Source organism: Stenella coeruleoalba, assembly GCF_951394435.1.
Source record: "Stenella coeruleoalba genome assembly, chromosome: 9".
In the NCBI taxonomy this organism is placed as follows: domain Eukaryota; kingdom Metazoa; phylum Chordata; class Mammalia; order Artiodactyla; family Delphinidae; genus Stenella; species Stenella coeruleoalba.
The window spans coordinates 33,566,474-33,590,788 of record NC_137155.1 but is presented as its reverse complement, the minus strand read 5'-3'; the positions used below and the strand labels follow the sequence as shown (position 1 = coordinate 33,590,788).

General features: G+C 37.2%; 1 long non-coding RNA gene across 3 annotated transcripts in view; it reads left to right on the top strand.

Moving 5' to 3' along the window:
* Positions 1 to 24,315, top strand: part of LOC307191363 — a 447,907-nt gene that overhangs the window by 327,953 nt on the left and 95,639 nt on the right. For 2 of the 3 annotated variants that reach the window (XR_013829721.1, XR_013829723.1), the window contains exon 3: positions 5,526 to 5,632. This is a non-coding gene — a long non-coding RNA (uncharacterized lncRNA). Of the gene's footprint in view, positions 1 to 5,525; positions 5,633 to 20,728; positions 20,783 to 24,315 lie in introns of all 3 variants that reach the window. The other variant, XR_013829722.1, reaches the window with a different exon arrangement.

Genomic DNA, 24,315 nt, shown 5'->3' with positions numbered 1-24,315 from the left:
TTCTGACAAGTCTTTTTATAAACTTACCACTCATATTCAGATCAGATATATCTAAATTTACTTAATTTTTTGTATATTTTAAAATGTAGACTATGAACTAATTTTGTTCCTGCATCCTGAATACCTTTAGCTTCTAATTTTCAAATTTAAGCATAAATAAATAAGAAGAAAATGACTTCCTAAATTGGCAGTTGTTTCCAAATAACACTGCATATATTTGAGGGTAAAATTACTATTTAATCTGAGCTTTCTGGTTTATATCTAGAAAAATGTTTCAAAGACAGTTACAGTAACTATACATATGGATCTTAAGTTATGGATTATATTATTTATACTTAAATAAAAAACATAACCAAAAGCTGCTCCATAAAATTAACCAAACTTATACACACACACACATACATATATATGTATGTATATATATAGTAAATTTTATGGTAGTCATAGAAAATAATGTAATGATATGTAATGATAACCTCTTCATGCCTTTCAGGTATTTTTTAAGATTACTAGAAAGCGTGAAAAGGTCTATGCACTATCTTGCCTTATTGCACACTAACTCAAGGCAAAACTGAAGAACTTACAGATTTACTGAGTTCTGTAGGTCAAAAATCTGGGGAATAAAGCAGCAGAAAGGAATGTCACGAACATAGAGAAATAATGACAGGATGGAAGGATATCATAAATTTAGATCTAAAATTGTAGCTGCTCTGGGGTATACCAGTGTGCCAGGTAATAACTAGACATGTAGAAATTATGATTTTCACTAGAAATTCCCCCAAACAAGTATCACAGTCTTTAAAGAAAATAGAGAAAAATCCTTAGCTATATTGTGGCAGTGTCCTGCATACAGACCATCTGTATTCGTCTGCTTGGGCTACTATAACAAAGTGCCACAGACTGAGTGGCTTAAACACTAGAAATTTATTTTCTTACGGTTCTAGAGGTTGGAAGTACATGATCAAGGTGCCAGCAAATTCAATTTTTGGTGAGCCCTCTCTTCCTGCCTTATAGAGGGCTGCCTTTTATGCTTTGTCCTCACTGGCTTTTCCTTGGGGCGGGGGGTGTTGCGCATGTGTATACATACACACAGAGTCTGCTGTCACTTCTTGTAAGAACACTAATGCTATAGGATCAAGGCCGCATGCTAATGACCTCATTTAACTTTAATTGCTTCTTTAAAGGCCCCATCTTCAAATACAGTCATCTTGGAGTTTAGGGCTTCAACATATGAATTTAAGGGGGACACAAACATTCATTCAGTCCATAACACCATCCATGTAATGGAATTGCTGGAAAACATTTTAGCTTTATTTAAAAGTAATCCCCTCCAAACGCGCCATTTTGGAGCTATTTAAATAAATTCTAAATACTTAATGAGAGCCACAGTTTAAATCAGCTTTAGCATCTTCCCAGTGCTTAGGACCTCTTTGAAGCCAACTTGAGTCTCAGCTTCACCCTACCGTCTTTCCATGATCTGCCAGGGAGGTGGCAGAAGTAGAGGTGGAGGGTAGAAAATCCAAGACTACACCGTACAAGTGGCTCACTCAAATCCTTTTATTTATTTTATTTTATTTTTTTGAATTTTACTTTATTTATATTTTTATACAGCAAGTTCTTATTAGTTATCCATTTTATACATATTAGTGGATATATGTCAGTCCCAGTCTCCCAGTTCATCACACCACCACCACCCCCCTGCCGGTTTCCACTCTTGGTGCCTGTATGTTTGTTCTCTACATCTGTGTCTCTATTTCTGTCCATCAGATCCTTTTAAATGACCAAGAATTATCCCATGGACAGGCCAAAAAGCTGGTTTGCAAAATCTAAATCCCTCTTCCCAAAATATCAGTTACAATTGTAGTTAGAATATAAGTATCTTGTTTGAAGCACTCTCACCTTTGAATAAGTATCCAACCTCTTTTTCCTAAGGATGAGCTTGCCTGGATTTTACATGCTTAAAATATTTAACTTTGCTATTGCCTTATGTACTTGTTTTCTGAGCACCATTGTGAACTTTATATATGCATATTTCTGTTTCACACTTTACCTAGAATAATTTTATGAAAATTGCCTTGAACCATGGATCTTGACAATTTTTATATTAATCTTTACTGATATTACTATTAAATAATTATCCTAATATTCCACCTAAACCTAGCACTCTTGTTTTTTAACCTTCCCAGTTACATTTCCGAGAGATTTTTCTATATATGGAGGTTTTTTTTGAGGCGAGGAAGTAATTTACTGCACCGTTTCATGTTTTCTTTTGTTTAAGACAAAACATATTTCTGGAATGGGCTATTGCAGAGGAATTGTGTCAAAAGCGAAGTATCTAATACCCTCATCACTGCCTATGCAAGAGCTCCCTATTAAAACATTTGTCCAGGGCATTAAAGTGACATACAGAGTGATGTTTATTGCTCTGGAGTAAAAAGCCCTGCCTGTTGTTTTTCCAGAAAAAACTCTTTGCTTCGTCTCAATGCATACTTGGACTTGCTTCCTGATATGACTTTTATTCCTTGAGCCCAGACTTCTTAAACATACCATCCATGATCTGCCCACTTCTTGTCTTATATACATCAAACAATGCAGGCATCGTTGGAGTGTATTATTTTTAAAACAGGCCTGGTACTTTTTTGGCTATTTTGTAACTGTTATTATTGGAATTTTTACAATTTTATGGAATTCAATGGGACCCTGCAATTTCCTTGAGTGTAGGATTTCTTCTTTCCTGTGTTTTTATGCCACAAAACTAAGTTTCAAAGAGAAACACGAGAAACACTCTTCTTTCTGCAAGGAATAAAAGGGCCTCAGCAAATTCCTAATCTAATTAACATCTTTAACAACTCAGACAATAAATTGACTGCAACTGCCCTTGAAGCTCTATGCCATCTTGTTAAGCTTCTTTCCAAGACTGCTATAAATCAAAGGAGAAATGCTAGGGTCGTTGCACATGTTTGTTGCTTGTTCCAGTGTGAAAGGCTGATTGCTTTACCAACTGCTCATTTAGACTGGATACATTTTTAGACGTGTTTAGCATTTCAGGTTTGGAAAAGAGGCCCCTCAGAATTCACAGGATTACATGTTGGCTCCAGTTCCTTAGGCCAAAATCTAATAACTTGGTTACTTAGCTTATTACGGATTATGCACATTTTTCAAAGAGAATAATGGACAAATTAAAACATGAAAAAGGGGATATGTAACCCTTCAATATTTGATCAGAAATGACAGCATGCTATTGAAATTTTATAACTTCCTTTTTATCATGAATTTCTATGAGATATTGTTAGGGAACTCAATTTGCTCTGTGGTTGTGTTAGCACTGGGTTATCATTTATATTAAGATAAGTCAGTGTTTTATTTCAAACTGAACCTTTACCCAACTGAGATGTAGATGGAAAGGCAAGTGTTGGTTAATCATTTAAAGTAAATTTAGTCCATCTGGACACATTCCATCTTCCAGATACATGAGTATTGTGGTGGGCTGGGCTGAATGAGTTCTTTACCGCTAGTCCAGGTCACTTGTAGAGCAACCACAAGGGCCACAATATATATTACATGGCCATCACCCTGGGATTTTAACCAATGCCTTTTTTTTTAAGCGATGTCTTTTATGAACCTCAAAAAAAGAGTCCCTCAAAGATCATGCCATGATATGAAACAAAAGAAGACTAATTATTTTATTGTGAAGTCTAATTCAAAAAGTTTAATTATTGTCACACAATATTCAACCATCAAGTAAGTTAGCTGAAATTAAAACAAAAATTGTCAGTTATATCACATCGTGTTGACAAAATAAGGAAAGGGTTTCTGGCCTGTTCATAAAACAGGAAAAATAATATAGAAAAAATTAAGAAACATATCCTGTCTCACTGGTTATTAGGGAAATATGAATAATGATATCCTTGAACAACCATTTTATACCTATTTATTTCAAAAATATATAAATAATAACCAATGCCAGTAAAGTTGGTACTTTTACCTACTGTTCATGGTATTAACAAGGGGCATAACTTTTCAGAAAACAATTTCACAATATATCTATACAACCAATACTAATATCCAGCAATCCCATCTGTGGTTATCCGTCAAAGAGAACTAACAGAGATGGTTAGAAAAGCATTATTTATAATTGCCAAAAGTTGATAACACGAAAGTATCTGATGATAATCAAATGGTTCATTAAAGACACATCAACTACCTGCATATTACTCAACAATTAAAGTGATGGTTATAAATTTCATACACCAACATGGAAAAAAGCTTATGAACTAATGTTAGGGAAGAAAAAAAGCAGGATGAAAATTTTGTGCACACTACAGATACTCAGGAATATGCCGATAAAGAGATTAGGGATAATACTCCAAAATATTGGTAGCTGCTGTTTGGGGGTAATGTTTTATGAATGTTTTCCCTTTTCAAACATTTTAGTAATATGGCTATGTTAATATTATTTTTATAATATTTATTAAAAAACAAGCATGGTAATTTTTAACCCACTATTTGTAGATTATAAACAAAGACTCAACGCAAATAACTATTTGGGAAATGACCTCCACCCAATTTTCTAATATTCCATAAGTATGTATTTATTTCTGAATTATTGTGAGAAAAATGAGAAAATATCAAAGATAAATGAGGCCAAGCCTAGCTGCACTTCAGAAATGTCTAATGTGTCATGAGTGAGTTGTGAATAACTGCAGAAGATTTTACAGATCGATTCAATTGTCTATTTCCACATCTTCAGGATGGAGGCTAGAAAATGTTTTGCAAAATTACATTTTCATAAAGTATATTGTATATGGATTAAAGCTTGTGGGAAATCTGATGATTAAAATGATGGGTAAGTTAGCCAAAAGGCAGGCTGTGAAAGACCGTTTTGGGTTTTTTCTTTCTCAGGGTGATATCACAAACGTTCCAAATTAGCATTTACCCTTTGAGGTTAGACCTGAGAAATGGAACCTTCACTGTCTGTATTATCCAGATGAGCTTCTTGTTTCTTGTTAAGTTTTTTTGTGTGTGTGTGGTATGCGGGCCTCTCACTGCTGTGGCCTCTCCCATTGAGGAGCACAGGCTCCGGACGCGTAGGCCCAGCGGCCATGGCTGATGGGCCCAGCCGCTCCGCGGCATGTGGGATCCTCCCGGACTGGGGCACGAACCCATGTCCCCTGCATCGGCAGGCGGACTCCCAACCACTGCGCCACCAGGGAAGCCCTCTTGTTAAGTTTTGATATAGTGTTATTTCTACATTTAAGGTTACCAGATACCTGCAGTTTCAGGAGAAGCCTGGGACGTGCTCTCTGCATCCTCAGCTGCATCATATCACTATTTGGAGGAGCAACTTGGAGAATTTAGCCATTCCTAGGGGATAAAGGATTAAGCTTGACTTTATTTATGGAATCCACATTTGGTGAATATTTGTTATATGCATTCATACATGACTACATAAGTGAACAGATTGAATATATGATTGAATCACATTCTTCTTCTTCTCATGGGCTCTCTACTATTTTTTCTTACAGTTTCTCTAGATGAGAGTGAGGAGGCTGAAATACGTTTTTTCATCCCACATTCAAGGGCAAGATGTATGATCTGACCAATGTGAAGACCTGGTTCTTCAAAGTGCAAGGTATTTCATTTCTTTACCAAACAAGGGGTCAACTAAAATGGTGTCCTACAAAGAGAACTCTCCCCCAAACTGGAGGACATATGCTTCTATGAACGAATTTATATTTACAGAGAGTGAATCTGGCCTTCTAAATCAGAACAACAGATAAATCAGACAGCTCTTTAGTTTCTCAACTTAGAAAAGTACTTCTTGAATCTGAGGGTTTGGAGGCAAGGTACGAAGATCCATAAGAACTGGGGAAGTACAGTGGTCAGCAGCCCCGCCCCCAGCTTGGCTTACCGGTGGCAACTAGTGATAAGGACAATTTCTCACGCTGGGAGAACCTAGGGACTCTGTCTCTGAATTAGAAGTTATATATAAGAATTGGATTAGACCTAATGACTTTTTTTGAATTTTTAAAGAAAAAGACTCTGAGAACTTCAGTCTGGCCTATTACAGAAGCTGCCTCTGTTGAGTACTGTCGTAGAGTTTTTGCCTACCTTTGCCTATAGTTTTTGCCATAAACTGCTTTTCTGGTTATTTGGGGACAACCATATGATACTATGATGTTTTTAATTCCCTTTTCCTCCTGTCTTCGTCACTGCTATGGATATCTTTAGACTCGTTAATTTGTGTAACTCATAAATTTAATATATCTCCTAACTACTACAAAAACAGTAATTGTACTGAAAGAAACTTCTCTTCACTTGTCTTATAGTGTGAAGTATGTGGGGTCTGTTTTGTTTTCTCTTATAGTCTTTTAAATTTGGAATTCTCATTTTAATGGCCCTTAATTCCTTATTTATTCTGGGTTTCCCTGTCCAGTGCTTTACATGGTTAAAGATCATCTAGTTACATTAGTCTCACTTGCTACTCTTCAGGCTGTCTTTATTACACTTTGCTGGACCTGCCTAAAACCTTCTATACCTTTACTAATCAGGCCACTTTTCACCTTGGATTTGTGGTTACTAACTTGTCTATTTAGACTGGAGGATTAAAAATATCCCTAATATCAGGATTTTACCAATAAAAACCTCCTGTGGAGCTTTGATTCCTTTTGTGCAAGAAAAATTATAAGGGAAAAAGTCTTCATTTCTTCTGGCTTTCATTAGTGTGTGCTCAAAAAATAGAAAAATATAAAGGAACTAGTTTAAAACTATATGCAATTGAATCTTTTTACCTATTCACCTTTATTTTTTCTCTGACCATCTTATTCATCTATATCTTTAGCACAAAATATTTTGCTTACCACATGATAGGTGCTCAATAAACCTATATTGAATTGGAATGAAATGAATCTGATAGCATATTACTGATAGGTAAAAGCATGTACTAAATTTCATGAAAGATAGTTCAAGATTTTCAGATTTTCCTTCTCAAATTATACTCAGACGTGATCTAATGAGATTCTGGGACTGCATTCAACAATGAATTTGGTTGTGAAATATATAATTCACTGGTCATCACTAAGCAGATTGCTGAGACACTCAATCACTTTATAAATATATGCAGCAACAACTGTGTTTATCTCCAGTTTCTATGAATTGGTCATCCAAACAAAAGATCTGCCTGGACCGTTTTGTTTCTTAACATGTAAACTTGAAATCTTGAGCCTTCCAATTATGCCTAGTGAGAGTTCCCAGAGTTATAAGGTACATGAGTGAATTGTTAAATAATCTAATTTAGTAAAGACTTAAAATAGCTATGTTTTAAAAGATTGGGTTGACCAGACACAAAAAAACCACATATTGTACTATTCCAATTATACAAAATGTCTAGAAAAGCCAGAGAGACAGAAGGCAGATTAGTAATTGCCTGGGGCTGTGGGTAGAGACAGGAATTAACTGTAAATGGCACAGGGATCATAATGGGGCAGTGGAAATGTTCTAAACAGAATCGTGATGATGGTTACATAACCTGGCAAGTTTACTAAGGTTTTTCACACACACACACACACACATTCACACACGCACACACGCACACAAGAATGGCTTGATTAAAATGTTTTCAAATATTATGTTATTTCATTGATTGTTTAACATAATGTACTCAGTGTAAGTTTCTTATACAATCTGTCATTTTATTACAGATATAATTTTGGATATTTGCTGTGCTTCCCACATTTAGGGATGGGTGTGCGTGCCTTATCCTCCAATTTTAACCACTTTACTAGAAAACTCAGATGATGACAGGGACTGGAAATATTCTCTGGAAGGAAATGTAAAATTTATGCACGCACATCAGTCATGTCTGTCTTTATCGCAGCTCTGCATCCCCAGAACCTATCATGGTGTCATGTACGTGGTATATACTCCATAAATATCGGTTGAATGAATACGTGGAGAAGTGCATGACTGTGTAGCTCCACAGTAAAGTTGCTGATTCTATAGCAGAATTTCCTATAAATGTAGGAAGCTGTATCAAGTAATTTATAACCTGCTATTTGTTTTGGTACTTTACGGTTGTTTAACACACAACACAAATATTTTCAACCAAACATCAGTTTATTTGTACACTACTATTTAGAAACATTATTTTCTTAACCTCTCAAAAAGTGAATATTCCCCCATGGGAGGGGGTTAAAAATAAGCACATTGTTCCATCAAGTTACTAGAATACAATGAAAAACCATTTCTACAGTCATAGAGATAAGTGGTTGTGGCGTGTTCTGGTTTATTCATAAAACTGTGTTGGAAAGGCCTACTTGCCGTTCAGCTTTTGGCAGTGGACCCTTTTCAGGAATAGAGTCAAAAAAGTCAGGGTGCATTAGGAATTGATGGATCAAACAAAGGCATTTTGGCATAAAAAAGAAATTAATTCTTCATAACCTGAGTTTACTTATGATAGTCAATTCTATTGAACTAAATGATATATTTAACTCAGTCACAGAGTGCTAATTTCATAGTCCCTTTCTTTCCCCCAGCTGTTCCTGCATAGGTGTTAGAGATAATTAACTGTCATTTTTCTGAGTAATTCAGAAACTGCAGTGAATCAAAAACCTCTGTGTGAGTGATTGTAGAAAATGGCAACACTTAGTTTATTATGTAGCACATTCTTATTCCAGTTGTTTAACGTTGGGAACAGTTACCCCAGAATTTTTCTCACTATATAACAACGTTAAATCCACTGATGGACACTCACATACATATATTTCAGCACCCACATACAAACGTGAATATACATTAACACACCAAAAGGCTGCATATTATATATGGCAATTGTAGTTGTAAAGATAATTGATTAAAATTTCAGTATTATGTTTAAAATAAGAGCCACTACTTTTGAATTGTTTTTCATTGTTCCATTATTTTAAAATGGATACCTTGTGAAAAAATTGTGATTCAGAATCATACGTGGCCATAGCATTGTAGTAAGAAATAATGCATCTTTTCCTTTAATGTGTGGCATGGTAGAGAAAATTCCGGTATCATCATTATTTAGTAGCCTGTGATTCAGAGGTAGTCAAACTTCTAGTCTCTCAACTGAGATCACCAATAAGTGCACCTATCACAAGGACTCCATTTGAAACTGTAGTTCTGGAAGTAGTTCCGTAATTGGAAGCTCAGTGCTCAGCTCATTAACATACAATCTGGACAGGCTGCTAGGAAACAGCTGATAGTTGCTTTCTGTACCTTTGATCCTGTGGTAGAGGTAGAGTTCCTAAAACCATGATCCAACCTCTTATTTGCAATCAGAGCCTTCCCAGGAAGCCAGATGTGTGTAGTTGGGCCACCAGAACCACAGAGGACTTGCCATGTGTTTTTCGCCCTGGCAATTTCTGTCAGCAGCGTTTCCACTAGGTGCTGTCTTTTCATTTAAGAGGTTGATAAGGAGACTGGGCCACTACTTCCATGACTCAAGTCACCACATGCCTAAACAGGGCTTTCTTATGGCAGAGGCACCCTAGCACTATAGACATCCATTCCTCCTTTCAATCCCCACTGGACTAAAGTACACCAAGGAAAGCACATTGGGCCCAGAAGTCAACTTTTCAACACGTTGCCTTTCCAGGGCCTGGAGGAATCATTTGTTAAATCATCCTACTGAATAATTCCCTAAAATCTTGTTTGATAATGTCTCTTCCCCGTGATGCTGGAAGCTCCATGAAGATGAAGTCCACATTTTTCTTTTTGTTCGCTACAGTATACACAGCGCGTTTAACATAGTGCTTAGTGCATGGTAGGAAATTGATACTTATTTGTTGAAATATTTTTAAAAATTATAAAATACATTTGTGTGAATAGTTACTTAACTGATATTCAGTTATAAACTCACTGGCTTGTTACGATTCTTGAAGTCCACCCATGTAAAAAGAGCCTGATCACTGCTGTATAGATTTGATGGTGTTTTTAGTTTCAACAACTCCCAACTTGTTTTTAGAACTTTCAAAATAATGTCTCTGGTATGAAGACCTATTTAAAAAATCGATTTCTCTATTTGACTCAGGGTTAAAGCATTTCTTCTTTCTGAGATCGTTGGGGGCAATTAAGGACTGACTTTTCTTCAGTAGCCTCCTTAGTCCTGGACTTTAGATCTACAAGTTTTCAATTACCTAACCAGTCGTGACTTAAGTCAGCTCTGTCTCAGTTTATACTCAGAATCAGCACCCCATGCCTGCAGCTTGCATGACCCAGCAACTCTTTGAAGCACCATGCTCACACAGAGTAGTGGTTTTTACATTCCTCTCTGAGTGGCTCCTGGCTAAAATGGAAAACTTATCACAAAGTGAACATCAGGTCTAGGATGTGCACTCCGTTTGGGAACAGATTTCTCCTTGTCTTGATTTCTGCCCAGGTGGGCATTGGCCCTCAAATCTGAGGATTGTTGTTCTGAGAGTTTATTTGGCATTTGTGAAGTACTGACAGGGTCCCCTGCACTGAATAAAACATAGGAGGCCACATGCTTCACTTTCCCAGTGGGCTTAGAGTTGAGGTAATTATGGTTCTGGGTTTTGTGCATGTTTGGAATTTAAAACTGTTGCTTTGTCAGTGTGTTGATTTTATGGTCGGTCTCAAGAGTAAGTAGATTTCAAAAACATAGCCAGTTAAGAGGAGAGTTGGCTGACTGTTAGATAGAAGTATCTGGATAATAGTAGTATTTGTCCCACAAGATGGTTCTGAAAGGAGGGTTATAATTGACTTAAGCCATTTTTTGCTGCCTGTTCTTTTAAACATGTGGCTGGAAAGCCTCTTCTGGTCTCTTAGCTCAAATGCTCAAACATATTCTGTAACAGTCATGCAGCCTAGTCCAACACAAAGAAAGTATTGTACTTCATCACTTGCCTTGGTTTTTCTACAAGATCAAAAGTGAAAGCTATTTCCATTTGAATTGGAAATATGCAGTAAATGTTTTCTTGATAGAACTTTTAAGATTTCTCTGTGCATTGTAAGGAAGGCAAAAAGAACAATTGGATTGTATCTCCTTAAAGCAGCAAAAATGGAATAAGATTTATTTTTTTCTGAAAATGTCACAGGCTGATATCAAGGAGATCATCAAACTGTTCAGTTGCATAAGGGACAGTACTTAGAGATGGAAAATAGGATTTAGGAATATAGTTAAATCGTATAGACTGAAGCGTTTGTGATACTTTTGAGAAGGGTTTGACTTAAGTTTAGCTTAGAGTGATTTATAGAGAAAGAATTTCTAAATCAACTAACTCATCAGGTAAAGACATTTACAGAGGGTATTTATGTGACTTAAGAGGAAGAAGTGACTATAATATCTCTTAAATGTGTTAGAAGTGCTATTTTCGTAAGAGCTAATAATATGTAAAAGCCAAATATTCCTAAAAGGAATTTATTAGATAAGGTTTCATTGTATAATCAGAATTTGAAACTAAACAAAAGTAACAGAAACCATTGGGGTTTTTTTCTTTCAAAATATTGTATAATTAATTATTTGTACCAGAAGTTTGCATCTTGTGTCTGCCACACCCTCCCTTCCTCTATTTATAGATCCCAGCAATGACCCCAGACACAAAGCAGATAAAGATGAGGGCCATGTACCTGGTATAGTAATTATTTTTCTATTACAACAAGCCCAGAATATAATGATATGCCATTAAGGAGAGGAGAGATGGGAAGGAGTCGGAAGGGTATGGAACTGTGTCATTCTGTGGTCTCTCAAATGTATTTAAGACCAGTTGTATGTGGAATATACATCTGGGAAAGAGTTGACCAAGGCTATTGGAAGTAAGCATCTGGTGGCAGAGACAAGGGACGCAGCTATGGAGGTGAATATGGAGGGCTCAGGGTCCAGGGAACCCAATCAGGTATCAGGGGTCCTTGATGTATATCATGGGCATAGGCAGGACAGTGGGGTGGGCAGAGCAGCCCCTGAGGAAGAATATGAATGGGCTTGGAGCTGGTTCTTGGAAAGAGGGTGATTCAGTGTTTGCAAAGAGAAGAGCATAGTGAACAAGGCACATTCAGAGTTGGGAGAGGCCACCACAGACCCTAGGCCTGAACCTGTACCTTTGATCTCATCTTGGCCCAGGAGCCATGTCCATTCTGAAGGAGGCCAGGGGCAAAGGCGTGCAGGGTCATTTGCCTCAGTAAATGTAATGTGGCACAGATAGGGTAAAATTCCCGGGGAAGTTGCACCCTCCACTAGAACAGAGCAGCTGAAAGCAATCACTTTTTTCCTGCTGTTGTGCAGAGGGGAATCTATGGGCAAGAGATGGTCCATAATTCTCTATCCTACTCAGGCCAGTGTTATGAACTGGGCTTGTTGGAGCTGCTCACTTAAAGACCATGTAGTGGAACATGGAACATATGTACCTGAGAGGACATGGTACTCTTGTTTATGGATGAGGACCTGGTAAGAGCCTCTCAGTGAGGACAGGCAAGGTGTCACTCTTTGGACTCTGGTTAGTCTCATGAGCAGTCTGCTGTGGATGCTTTAAGCTCATCAACATCTGTAGTTATTGGCACCTGCTCTTCTTTATTCATGAAACCTTTGATAGTTGCTTTTGATGGTACATAATTTACCTTTTTCACATCAAGATGGACCTCATTTTCAAGAAATTCTGTTTTTTTTTTTAAATTGTGGATTTCCTGGTCACCCAAGGATGAAGGAACTGGCCTGCAAGGGACAGAGAAATGTTAATGCCCCTTGTAAGGTTTCGAGCTGTGTCTTTGAGTGTTTCTCAGGGATCTGCTTTTTGTTGAGCAATATGACAAAGATGTGAGGTGATGAAGTCTCAACCTAGAAGAGCAAAGATGCAGCCTCTTTCTAAAACTTAATGTTATCATTAGTTGGGGTTATAGGTTGGGAAGACCCAGTAGGCCTGAATGTTGTTTAGGTTCCAAGAGAGCAGGAAAACAGGCTTTGAGGGGATAGGTAGTGCCCTGGAAGACTTCCTCTGATGATTCAGGGCACGAAACCCACCCCCAGTGAAGGTATTTGGTGTCCATTAGGTCATGAGGCCCACCTTGGCAGAGACAGCGAGCTCACAGGAATAATGGAACAGACCCCACCATCCCCAGGACCTGCCCCAGCCTTGGGCTGGAGAGAATGACTGAGGATGAGACAGTAAGTTTAAAGACCACAGTAAAATGACCCAGAGGGTGTTCTTAACTGAGTGCCCTCTTTTCCCTTTGTGTCTTCTTTTTTTCTTTTACTTATGAAGAGTTCTAGTAACTTTTGTCTGAATTTCCACTTCCAATATTATTTGAAAACAAGGGATCTTTTAATAAGAGCTTACCTCTCAAGCACTTGCCTGTGAAAGGATTAACAATTTAGCTCACCACTGTATTGAAAATAAAAATCTGATTCTCCACCTTAAGAACAGAACTGGAGAAATATCTATGCGCTGCAGAGTAATCAAGGATTCAGTCTCAGACCAATACTCATAGCTTGTTTCAAATTCAAAGTGGAAACACATTGCCAGAATTTGGAATTTTGTAAATAAATAAATAAAATCAAGCAGTGGAGAGGCAGCTTAGCACAGGTGTTAATTAGGGGCAGGGTGTCTAAAAGCAGATGCAAGATTTAAATCATGGGATCTTCTTCAAGTTAGTTAGCAATGCTGTGGCTCAGTTGCTTTCTCTGTAAAATAAGGATAATAGTAACATCTACCCACAAAGTTGAAAAAAATGTTTGACTTTTTCACTCTGAGTTTGAGTCCTACTCTAAGAGCCGAGATACGACTGTAGACTCCCACTCTTCATCAACAGCGATATATAAAGGGAGAGGGAATAAAATAAAATACCAACTTAAGTGGAAGCAATGTGTATCCTACTATACCAGTTATTTAAGAAGTGAAGCTGTTCTCTGTTTTGGGGAAGGGTTATTTGGGCTGGACAGTAAGGGTCCAGTGTTTAGTCTTCACGGAATCCTAGATTGCCTGGGTTTTCCATCTGTCTTTTGGAGTGCTATGCTGTTGTCTGTTACTTAACCAAAAGGGTTTTGCCAAACCCAGATCATTTGGAAAATAAAAGCAAAGCTCCAAACAAATATTAAGACAGGAATTTCCAACTGGTTTTGAAAGGAGGAACTAGTTTTCACTTTTCATTTCTCAGAGGGCTTGGATAACAAAAGCATTCGGTGGGGGGCCTGGGTTGATGAGTGGAAGAGGAGCTGGTGAAGGAAAAGTGTAATAGTGGAGTCCCTGAGATGGTGGAAAGTAGGGATGGGTAAAGATTTAAAAGGAGAGGTTTGGAGGAGGCACCATACCTTCAACACTGGAAGTCTTGGTAGCTCTTTCAGGAACGAGACGAGATATGAGAAGTGGGAAGTGGCAGTCACTTGACTTGGAAAATTGCCATTAGATTTCTGTCTGTTTGATGGACAGACACTGTCAAGGTGTGCCAGACACACCAGAGTCAGAAGGTACAGCTGTTCACTTTTTATTTTCAGTCAAAGCTAATTATTTGAGTCAGTGAGAGTTGAGGGACTTTGGTAGTTGGTAGAGGAATGTCATATGGATTTACCAACGTGAGGTTTATTCACTTACCTTTAATTTATTGTTTAGTGTTAGGTAATTAAATTCTAAGAGCCTCTGAGTGTGGAGAAATGGAGGTATGCAGCGTCTGTCAACTGTAAGGATTATGCATTATTGCTGCATTTCATAGGTTTAGTTTTATTTTAAATGTGGCAGAATAACTCCCTATGTATTTACTTTCCTAAGGCAAGTCTTTTTGTAAAGCAGAGACCCCTTTTCTAACGCCAGTGATGCTGGATTCCAATATTATGGCTTTTTTAGGTTCTTGAAATGACTCTCTAATCTATGACTTTAAATAACTCTAAAGTCTAAAATGACTATCTAAATAACATATTCATGATCCCAGGCAGTGGTTCAATAAGTGACGAAAAAAATAACAGAGGTCCCAAACCAGTGACTCTGTGGACCATTTCTTTGGCGCATACAGTGTTATAAAGATTCAAATCAGTTGTAACTGATTTAAGATTTCACTGAAAATCCAATTCTCGACTTCTTTTGAAGGATCAAAGAACTTTAAAGGCTCAGTTTGAGTGCATTCCTCAGTGGCAGCAAGGATTCCCCAGCCTTCACTATAGTCTCCCTGACCCAGTTTACTTTATTCACATCTGCTTTACTCATTCATATTGCCTGTCCTGTGATGGCATTTGAATCTGAGACATCTGATTTACACTTATCTTCATGATACTCAGCAGTGGAATATTTTTAAGAAGTTGAATCAACGAATCAACTCAGATGAATGTCTAGTTTGAATAATAAGAATTTTGCTTTTGTTTCATTCTTTCTCTAACTCTCTTTTATTTTTTATTTTTGGTAGGAATTAATGCATACTGGTGATCAACTGTGTCCTTACTCTTCAATTAGTTTGCGGGATGGTTAAAATAGCCTAATTTTTATCTAGACATTAATCTTTAATTAGATGCCTTTTTAAAAAAGATATAACCCTTCATACAATCTTAAAAGACTATGTCCTTTAATAAAAAAGCAAAAAGGTTCTAATTAGAGACATTGTCCTGCTATCCTTAAGTAATAATCATTTAGAAACAGTTCATGGGCTAGAGGATTATATAAATTTTCCAAAAATTATAAATACTGATGATAAGTGCAGAAAGAAAAAAATTAAATAGTTCAACTGGAAAAAAAGAAAAGCTATATCAAGCAAATCATTCACAAGTTAAAAACATAGAAGATACTTTAGAAAACGATTTGCAATTACTTCCTTTTACAAATATGCTATTTTTCTGAGTTCTCACTTTAAAAAAATGGGCATAGTGCTTTAAAATTTGTAATACATATCCAAATATATATCATCATTTTATCTTTAAAATAACCTGTGTAAAAAGGCCAAGAAATTCTTGTTTCCATTTTAGAGGTGCAAACACTGAGTTTCACATATGTTTGAATCACTTGCTGGAGATCACACAGCTAGTTAGCAGTGGAACCAAGCCGTAGAACTCTTTTTTCTGACTTTCAGTCTTGAGCTCTTTCCACTGCATTACCCAGGCCCTCAATTTGCAGTAGAAGCTTTTCCACAGTAACACAGAAATAAAATGTCTAGTCCCAAAGGTGCTACATTGCTAAAATATGAGATGTGATTTAAATTAATTGTCACGTTCTGTGGTAAAGAAATGAAAATATTATTCAAGTTTAACCTTTGAGACAAATTCAAATAAACTCAGCCAAATGCTTAGAGAAAATTCCACAAAACTGCTCCAGAGAAGGTGAATCAAATTTAGCCAAAACCATCAGCAATGTCCTACTACTGTTTAAAGTAGAAGCCATACCACTGTGGTAGTGCTCTGTATGCCATTTCTCAGAATATATTCTTGTTATCACCCTGACATGCAGTGCTGGTTTGTGGAGAAATTGTTAGGTTCTTTCTAGATATTTCCACTTTTTAATTGCTTGAGCAAATGGGTAAAAAACAAGTGTCGTGGCAGTCAGACTAACAGACTGCTTGGATTTCCTGATTCTCATGTCTCTTATGGATTGATTGGAGTAAATGAGCAGTGAACACAAAAATGTATTGCAATTATTCTGACTTTTAAGATCTGAAGACCTATGTTGTCTAGTGTAGTGGGTAAGAGTTTATTCTCAAAATCAGACATTTCTAGGGTAAAAATCCTGCTTTCCATTTTCCAGCAATGTAGATAAATTGCATACTCTCTTTAAGCCTCATTGATTCACTTACTTATTTCAAAATATTTATTGACTCTGTAACATATGCCATGAAATATGTTAGAGGCTAAAGATATAGCAGTAAACAAGACAAAAATTCCTGTCTTCATGGGGCTTCCATTTTAATGACTCAATATCACTGAATATTAAATGAGGATAATTACATTTCTCCATTAGATAATTCCTGGGATCTTATAAAATTAGCTCTGGCCTAGAAGTACACTTGTGCACATTAGGTGCTCTAATCTCTGCCTTAAGCAGGCTGAAGAATGGGTTTAATGAGTAGAAATTTCAGTTCCAATATTCCCTCCTGTATAATTAAGCCATGATCTTTCCTGGAAATGAAAATCAATGGGAAGAACCCAAATAGGACCCAGCAAAAGGAACTGTCTCATAAATAAAAAATGTTAATTCAGCGTCTCTCTCTCTCATTTTTTACCTTTTTATTTTGAAATTATTTTAGACCTTAGAAAAGTTTAAAAAATAGTATAGAAAGTTCAGTATACCCTTCACCCAGATTCTGTAATGTTAATATCTTGAATAACTGTAATATAATTAACAAAACCAAGAAATTAACACTGGTAACATACACTAATAAAACTATAGACCATAGTATAGACCAGTTTTTGGTTTGGGTTTTTTTTTTCAACTAATATCCTTCTTTTGTTCCGGGATGCAATCCAAAATACCACATTGCATTTAGTTGCCATGTTTCCTAAGTCTGTCAGTTCATCAGTCTTTCCTTGTCTCGCATGCCCTTGGCATATTTGAAGAATACTTGTCGGGTGGAATGTCCCTCAGTTTGGTTTTGTTTGATGTTTTTTCTCATAATTAGATTGAGGCAAGAATAGCACAGAAGTGTTGTAACCTAAGTGTACCATATGAGGGGCACAATATGTTGACATGTCTTACTTCTGGTAATGTTAACCTTGATCACTTGGTTAAGAGGTTGTCTGCCAGGTTTTGTCTTTGTAATTAATAATATCTAGGTGGAGATACTTTGAGACTATGCAAAAACTTTCTTTCTCCCCAAGTTTTACCCACTAATTTTACCATCCATTGGTAGATTTCGCTTGTATTATAGTGTTCCAATGGTGATTATTTTATCTGCTTCATCTCTTGTATGTTTATCATTGCTATTCTTCTGTAAGAAGAGCTGCCTCTTCTCTTTCATTTGTTTATTTGTTCAGTTTTCATAAACTTAGGAATTTTTGTTTTATGCTGTGGTTATAATCCAATAATATTTTTTTTACTCAAATTGTTCCATTTTTGACCATTAGGAACCTTTTTGGCTTAAATCCTGTGCCCTTTTGACACGTGCCCAGCTAGATCTGAATACTTCCTTACTTTCTGGCACAATATGCCTCTGTTTACTTATAAGGAGAGGCTGCTGTCAGGTACTTTGAGAGTATAGCTTTTATATATTTTTTTAAATTCTAAAACCAGGAAAATATTATCCTCCAAGATTTTGTTCAGGAAGGATTAACGTCAATGGGTGTCTTTGTTTCACATTGTACCAAGCACTTCACTGTTCTTAAACTGAACTAGTCATATTAAAGAATCTGAGTTTTCCTATATTCCCCACTTTACATAAAGGTGATTGTTTAAGTACACCAGTGTACTTAAATATTGATTTAAATAATTCCTGAACTACATTCTCCTCCCTAACTTAGTGAGAGTATCACATCACCCAGTGTGCAGTGATGTGTATTTCGGTTATAAAATGAATGAGGGGAATTGTATGCACTTGATGTTACTCACCAGTACTCCTTAGTTCTGCTGGATCAGGGAGTGTTGGGTCAAGCCAAACAAAATGCTATTTCCAGAAATCTGTTAAGCGGACTTGTTGGCTCTGTTATATTTTAAGAGAATGGGAAAAACACACCCACTCTGTAGAAAAGAGGCTTTAGAGTAATTTGCCTGTAGTCTCTACCTTCTTCTAGAACAGAGGTCAGTAAACTAGGGCCTATGGACCAAATCGAGTCAGTTGCCTAGTTTCTTACAGCCCACAAGCTATTTGTTACATTCTCAAATGCCTGGATTTTATAGTTATATGAGTCCCTACATAACATCCTCAATTTTTTCTCTGGGCCCTCAAAGCCTACTATATATACCCTTTTAAGAAAATCTTTCCTCTTTTCTAGAAGTCAACTCTTCCTTACTTTGCACATGCCATTCTCTCTGCCTAAAACACTCTTCTCTAGCGTGTCCACTTGACTGATACCTACTTATCCTTTAAGTCTCAACTCCAGGATTCCATGTTTTGCAGTCTTTCCCTGACCTATCACAGAGTCAGATATCTGTCTTCTACTTATACTTGGAAACTGTAGTATTATGGAACACCTCTTCTCTGATTCAGGGGTGTGCTGGAACCAGCTGGTAAGAACCAGTTGTATGCATCTCTTCCCATTTCTGTATTCAGTGATACCACTCTGGTATCTTGAAATTGATCATGGTGGGAGTATTTACACCATGGAAATCGGCAAACTCCACAGACTGGTGATTGCCTCTTCCCCCTGCCCCCTAAAGAGCAGGACGGTTAACTTTACTAGCACACCACTGATTATCACAATGGTTTTGCTTGCTTGGTTTTTTTGTTTGTTTATTTGTTTCTTTTTTTTTTTCCCCTAACTCTGTAACCAGGGTCAGAGCTACTTAAAGATTGAGTCTGGATTTTATTCATCTTTGTATCCTATACTGCCATATGTATAGTAAGCAAAGCATGCTTTCTGAATTAATGAGAAACTGAATGAGTGAATGTTGTGTCCATGGAAAAATAAAAACCTTTTCTGTAATCATTTCTGAATCCAAGGAATAATAAGTTAGTGGCCTGAAACTAATGTAAATTAGAGATGTTTGCTTAAAGTAACCGTATTTCAGATCCTCAATAAAAAATGAAGGATGAGAAAAAAGTGAGTAATGTAAAGAGATTGAATAATAAGATAATAGAATTTTCCAGCTGAAGGTATTCCTAAAAATTATAAATTCCAGAATGCTGGTGGCATCCTGGAATAAGTCTTCCAGCCTTTTGATTCATGTCCCAGCCTCTTTAGGCTACACTGGAAGCCAACAATTAGACCACATTTGTCAAAGGAACCTCCATCTCCTGTGCCTGTATTTTCTCCTTTCCTATGTTGACCTCCTCCACCTAATCTCTCCTTCCTTTCTTTAATTTTGGCTGGGGAAGAGGGCTGTTGTAATATAAAAACTAGGAAACTAGATCCTATTGGTAGAAAACGGAAGATGAGTGGAGAAAGGAAGTAAGGAAAATACGTCTTGGTCAAAATTAAACATGGCAGGAATATAATAACCTAAGTTTACATTCTGGGACCTTATAACTTCAAAAATCTCACTTTTTCTGAGCAGTGTGATTTGACCAGTGAGGACTTGGTACAAAAATAACACACACACACCAAGATGCCTCCTATATTTCTCAGGGTGCTAGCTTCCTTTAGTTTATCTCTATGGCTTCTAATTATGAAAAATGAATATTTTTCAAAGGACAAAATGATTCCCTACATATCCTAGTCAACCCCTTTCTGGGACTTCTGGGACCCAGGTGACTCTTAAGTTCTCTGACTGTGAATGTAAGCTTAATTCTCTGATTTCTTCTTCCTATTTCTCTCAAATTAAACTAAGAAAACATTTCATAGGTGTAATATAGTGCATACACTTTAAAGTAGACAAAGCAAGGCATATGATTTATACCGTAAGTCAGAAAAGTCTCAGTTATCATGGTCACAGAGGAGAACCTAAAGGGAAGAGGCTGTATTTCTACAAAGTAAAGATTCTTGCAGAGGCAGTGGAAGAAATGAAAGTGGAAATCATTGTTTCTCTGTCTAAACTCAATATCTGAATCTTTCAAGAATGTTTCTCAGTGGTTTTAATATATAGTTCTTTCTCACCCTATTTTGACAGAATTTGAAATTCTTGTTTTGTGAAAATAATACATCTATCAAATATATATTATTTTTCATGACACACAATTTGTTCCCCAGAAAGGCATTCTCTCGTTCCTCCCACCAGCGATGCAAAAGATCAGTTAGTCTGTGGTGAGTAATCACTTTTCGTTGCCCCATTGCATTCAGAATAATAATGCTGAATATATAGACTATCTTTTTGTTTGCATGACTTACTCAACATTACAGAAAGCAGCTGGAATATGAATTGTTCGGGGTTAAACTACAGTGCTTTCCAGTTTTAAATACTGAATCTTTTCCGCAGTCCCAATACCCATAAGTGCTACTAAAACTATTTCACACGTGCAGTCCCCAGATCTTCAGGCAGTTCAATAGTCCATGCTGTCTCAAAGCAAAAGACAGACAGTCCAAGTGATGGTGTTGCCAAAGCAAGGGGGTTGTATTTGGCTCCTGACTTGAAGGACAATCTAGCTACTGTGAAAATCCTGGGAATTTGACTTCTGTTATAATTGGATCAGATCTTTCCAGCAGCTCCTTCACGGGGATATTAGTTTCATATGGAACCTGCAGTTCTTCCAATTTGAGCCTTTGATCGTACAAATAAATGTTGAAATGCTGATGCTGTCATGCTAATAGAATTGGTGACTGGATTTGTATTCAACTGTGTGAAAGACACAAGGAAGTAGGCCATTCACTTAGGAGGCACGGTGCTGGTCTAAAGATGATGAAAAGATTATCTAAGTTTAAGATTTCCAGGAAAGAGAGATTGGTTCAAGATGGCAGAGTAGAAGGACATGTGCTCACTCCTTCTCGTGAGAGCACTGGAATCACCACTAACTGCTGAACAATCATTGACAGGAAGACACTGGAACTCACCAAAAAAAGATACCCCACATCCAAAGACAAAGGAGAAGCCACAATGAGACGGTAGGAGGGGCACAATCACAATAAAATCAAATCCCATAACCGCTGGGTGGGTGACTCACAAACTGGAGAATACTTATACCACAGAAGTCCACCCACTTGAGTAAAGGTCCTGAGCCCCACATCAGGCTTCCCAACCTGGGGTCTGGCAATGGAAGGAGGAATTCCCAGAGAATCAGACTTTGAATGCCAGCGGTATTTGATTGCAGGACTTCGACAGGTCTGGAGGAAACAGAGACTCCACTCTTGGAGGGCACACACAAAGTAGTGTGTGCACCAGGATCCAGGGGTAAGTGACCCCATAGGAGGCTGAACCAGACCTACCTGCTAGTGTTGGAGGGTCTCCTGCAGAGGCGGGGGGCATCTGTGGCTCACCATGGGGACAAGGATACAGGCAGCAGAAGTTGTGGGAGGCAGTCCTTGGTGTGAGCCCTCCTGGAGTCCTCCATTAGCCCCACCAAAGGGCCTGTAGGATCCAGTGTTGGGTTGCCTCAGGCCAAACAACCAACAGGGAGGGAACTCAGCCCCACCCATCAGCAGACAAGCCGATTAAAGTTGCACTGAGCTCTGCCCACCAGAGCAACACCTAGCTCTACCCACCACCAGTCCCTCCCATCAGGAAGCTTGCACAGGCCTCTTAGATAGCCTCATCCACCAGAGGGCAGACAGCAGAAGCAAGAAGAACTACAGTCCTGCAGCCTGTGGGACAAAAACCATACTCACAGAAAGATAGACAAGATGAAAAGGCAGAGGGCTATATACCAGATGAAGGAACAAGATAAAACCCCAGAAAAACAACTAAATGAAGTGGAGATAGGCAACCTTCCAGAAAAAGAATTCAGAATAATGATAGTGAAGATGATCCAGGACCTGGGAAAAATGATGGAGGCAAAGATCGAGAAGATGCAAGAACTGTTTAACAAAGGCCTAGAAGAATTAAAGAACAAACAAAGAGATGAACAATACAATAACTGAAATGAAAAATACACTAGAAGGAATCAATAGCAGGATAACTGAGGCAGAAGAACGGATAAGTGACCTGGAAGACAGAATGGTGGAATTCACTGCCACAGAACAGAATACAGAAAAACCAATGAAAAGAAATGAAGACAGCCTAAGAGACCTCTGGGACAACATTAAACGCCACCAGCATTTGCATTATAGGGGTCACAGAAGGAGAAGAGAGAAACAAAGGACCCGAGAAAATATTTGAAGAGATTATAGTTGTAAACTTTCCTAACATGGGAAAGGAAATAGCCACCCATGTCCAGGAAGTGCAGAGAGTCCCAGGCAGGATAAACCCAAGGAGAAACACGCTGAGACACATAGTAATCAAATTGACAAAAGTTAAAGACAAAGAAAAATTATTAAGAGCAACAAGTTAATGTTTTTCACCAGATTTGGGAATTTGGGGGTCATTCCTTTTTCCACATAGTTTTTATTCCCTTTTCTCTCTCAGCCTCTCTTCCTGTAAACCAATTACACATGTTTTAGAAAGACTGATACTGTCCCACAGATCTCTGAAGCATTACTCATTTTTTAAACCTTTTTCTATCCTATTGCATTGAATAATGTCTGTTAGTCTACTTTCAGATTCACTGATTCTTCCTTCTGATATTTCAAATCTTCTATTGAGCCCATTGAATGAATTTTCCATTAATTTATTGTATTTTTCAGCTCTAAATTTTCCATTGGGCTGTTTTTAATACTTTCCATTTCTTAATGAAGATTCTCTATTTGTTGACTCATTGTTCCTTTAATACTTTGGATATATGTTCTTAATTCTATGAACATATTTATAATTCCTTTTTTGAAGTTTTTTGTCTACTAAATCCAATATTGTGCCCACTCAAAGTCAACTTCTATTGATGGCTTTTTATTTTTTCTCCAAGTGTGAGTCACACTATACTGTTATTCACATGTCTGGTAATTTTGCTTGCAAATTGGCATGATAAATTATATGTGGTAGTTACTGGATTCTGTTTTATTTTTCTGATGGTTATTGGGCTTTTATAAATAATAAATAGATTTCATTTTTAAGTAGTGTTTTGGATTTACAGAAAAATTGAGTAGATAGTACAGAGAATTCCATACACCCAACCCCAATTCCTCAAAACAATCCCCACGCACAGTTTCCCTGATTATCAACATCTTGCATTAGTGTCGTCCATTGGTTATAATTAAGAGCAAATACTGACATATTATTATTAGCTAAAGTCCATAGTTTACTTTAAGATCTCTCTTTGTATTGTAAAGTTCTGTGGAGTTTGACAAATTCATAATAATGTATATTTGCCATTAGAGTTTTATACAGGTTAATTTAACCACTCTAAAAATCACTTGTGCTTTACCTGTTCATCCCTGTCCTCCCTCCCTGTGGACTGTTGACTGCCACTGATTTAAAAAAATCTGTAACACTGGTCATGTTTTTTTTAAAAGACAGTAAAAACTGTCTATATAACTTAGTCTTTTCCAAAATATCATTTAATTGAAATCATACAGTATGTAGCATTTTTAGATTGGCTTCTTTCACTCAGCAGTATGCATTTGAAATTACTATGTATCTTTTCATTGCTTGATAGCTCATTTCTTTTTATTGCTAAGTAATATTCTATTTATGAATGCACTACAGTCTGTTTATCCCTTCAACTATTGTAGAACATCTTCGTTGCTTTCAGTTTTGGGTAACTATGAATAAAATTGCTATAAACATTCATGTACAGGTGTTTGTGTGGACATAA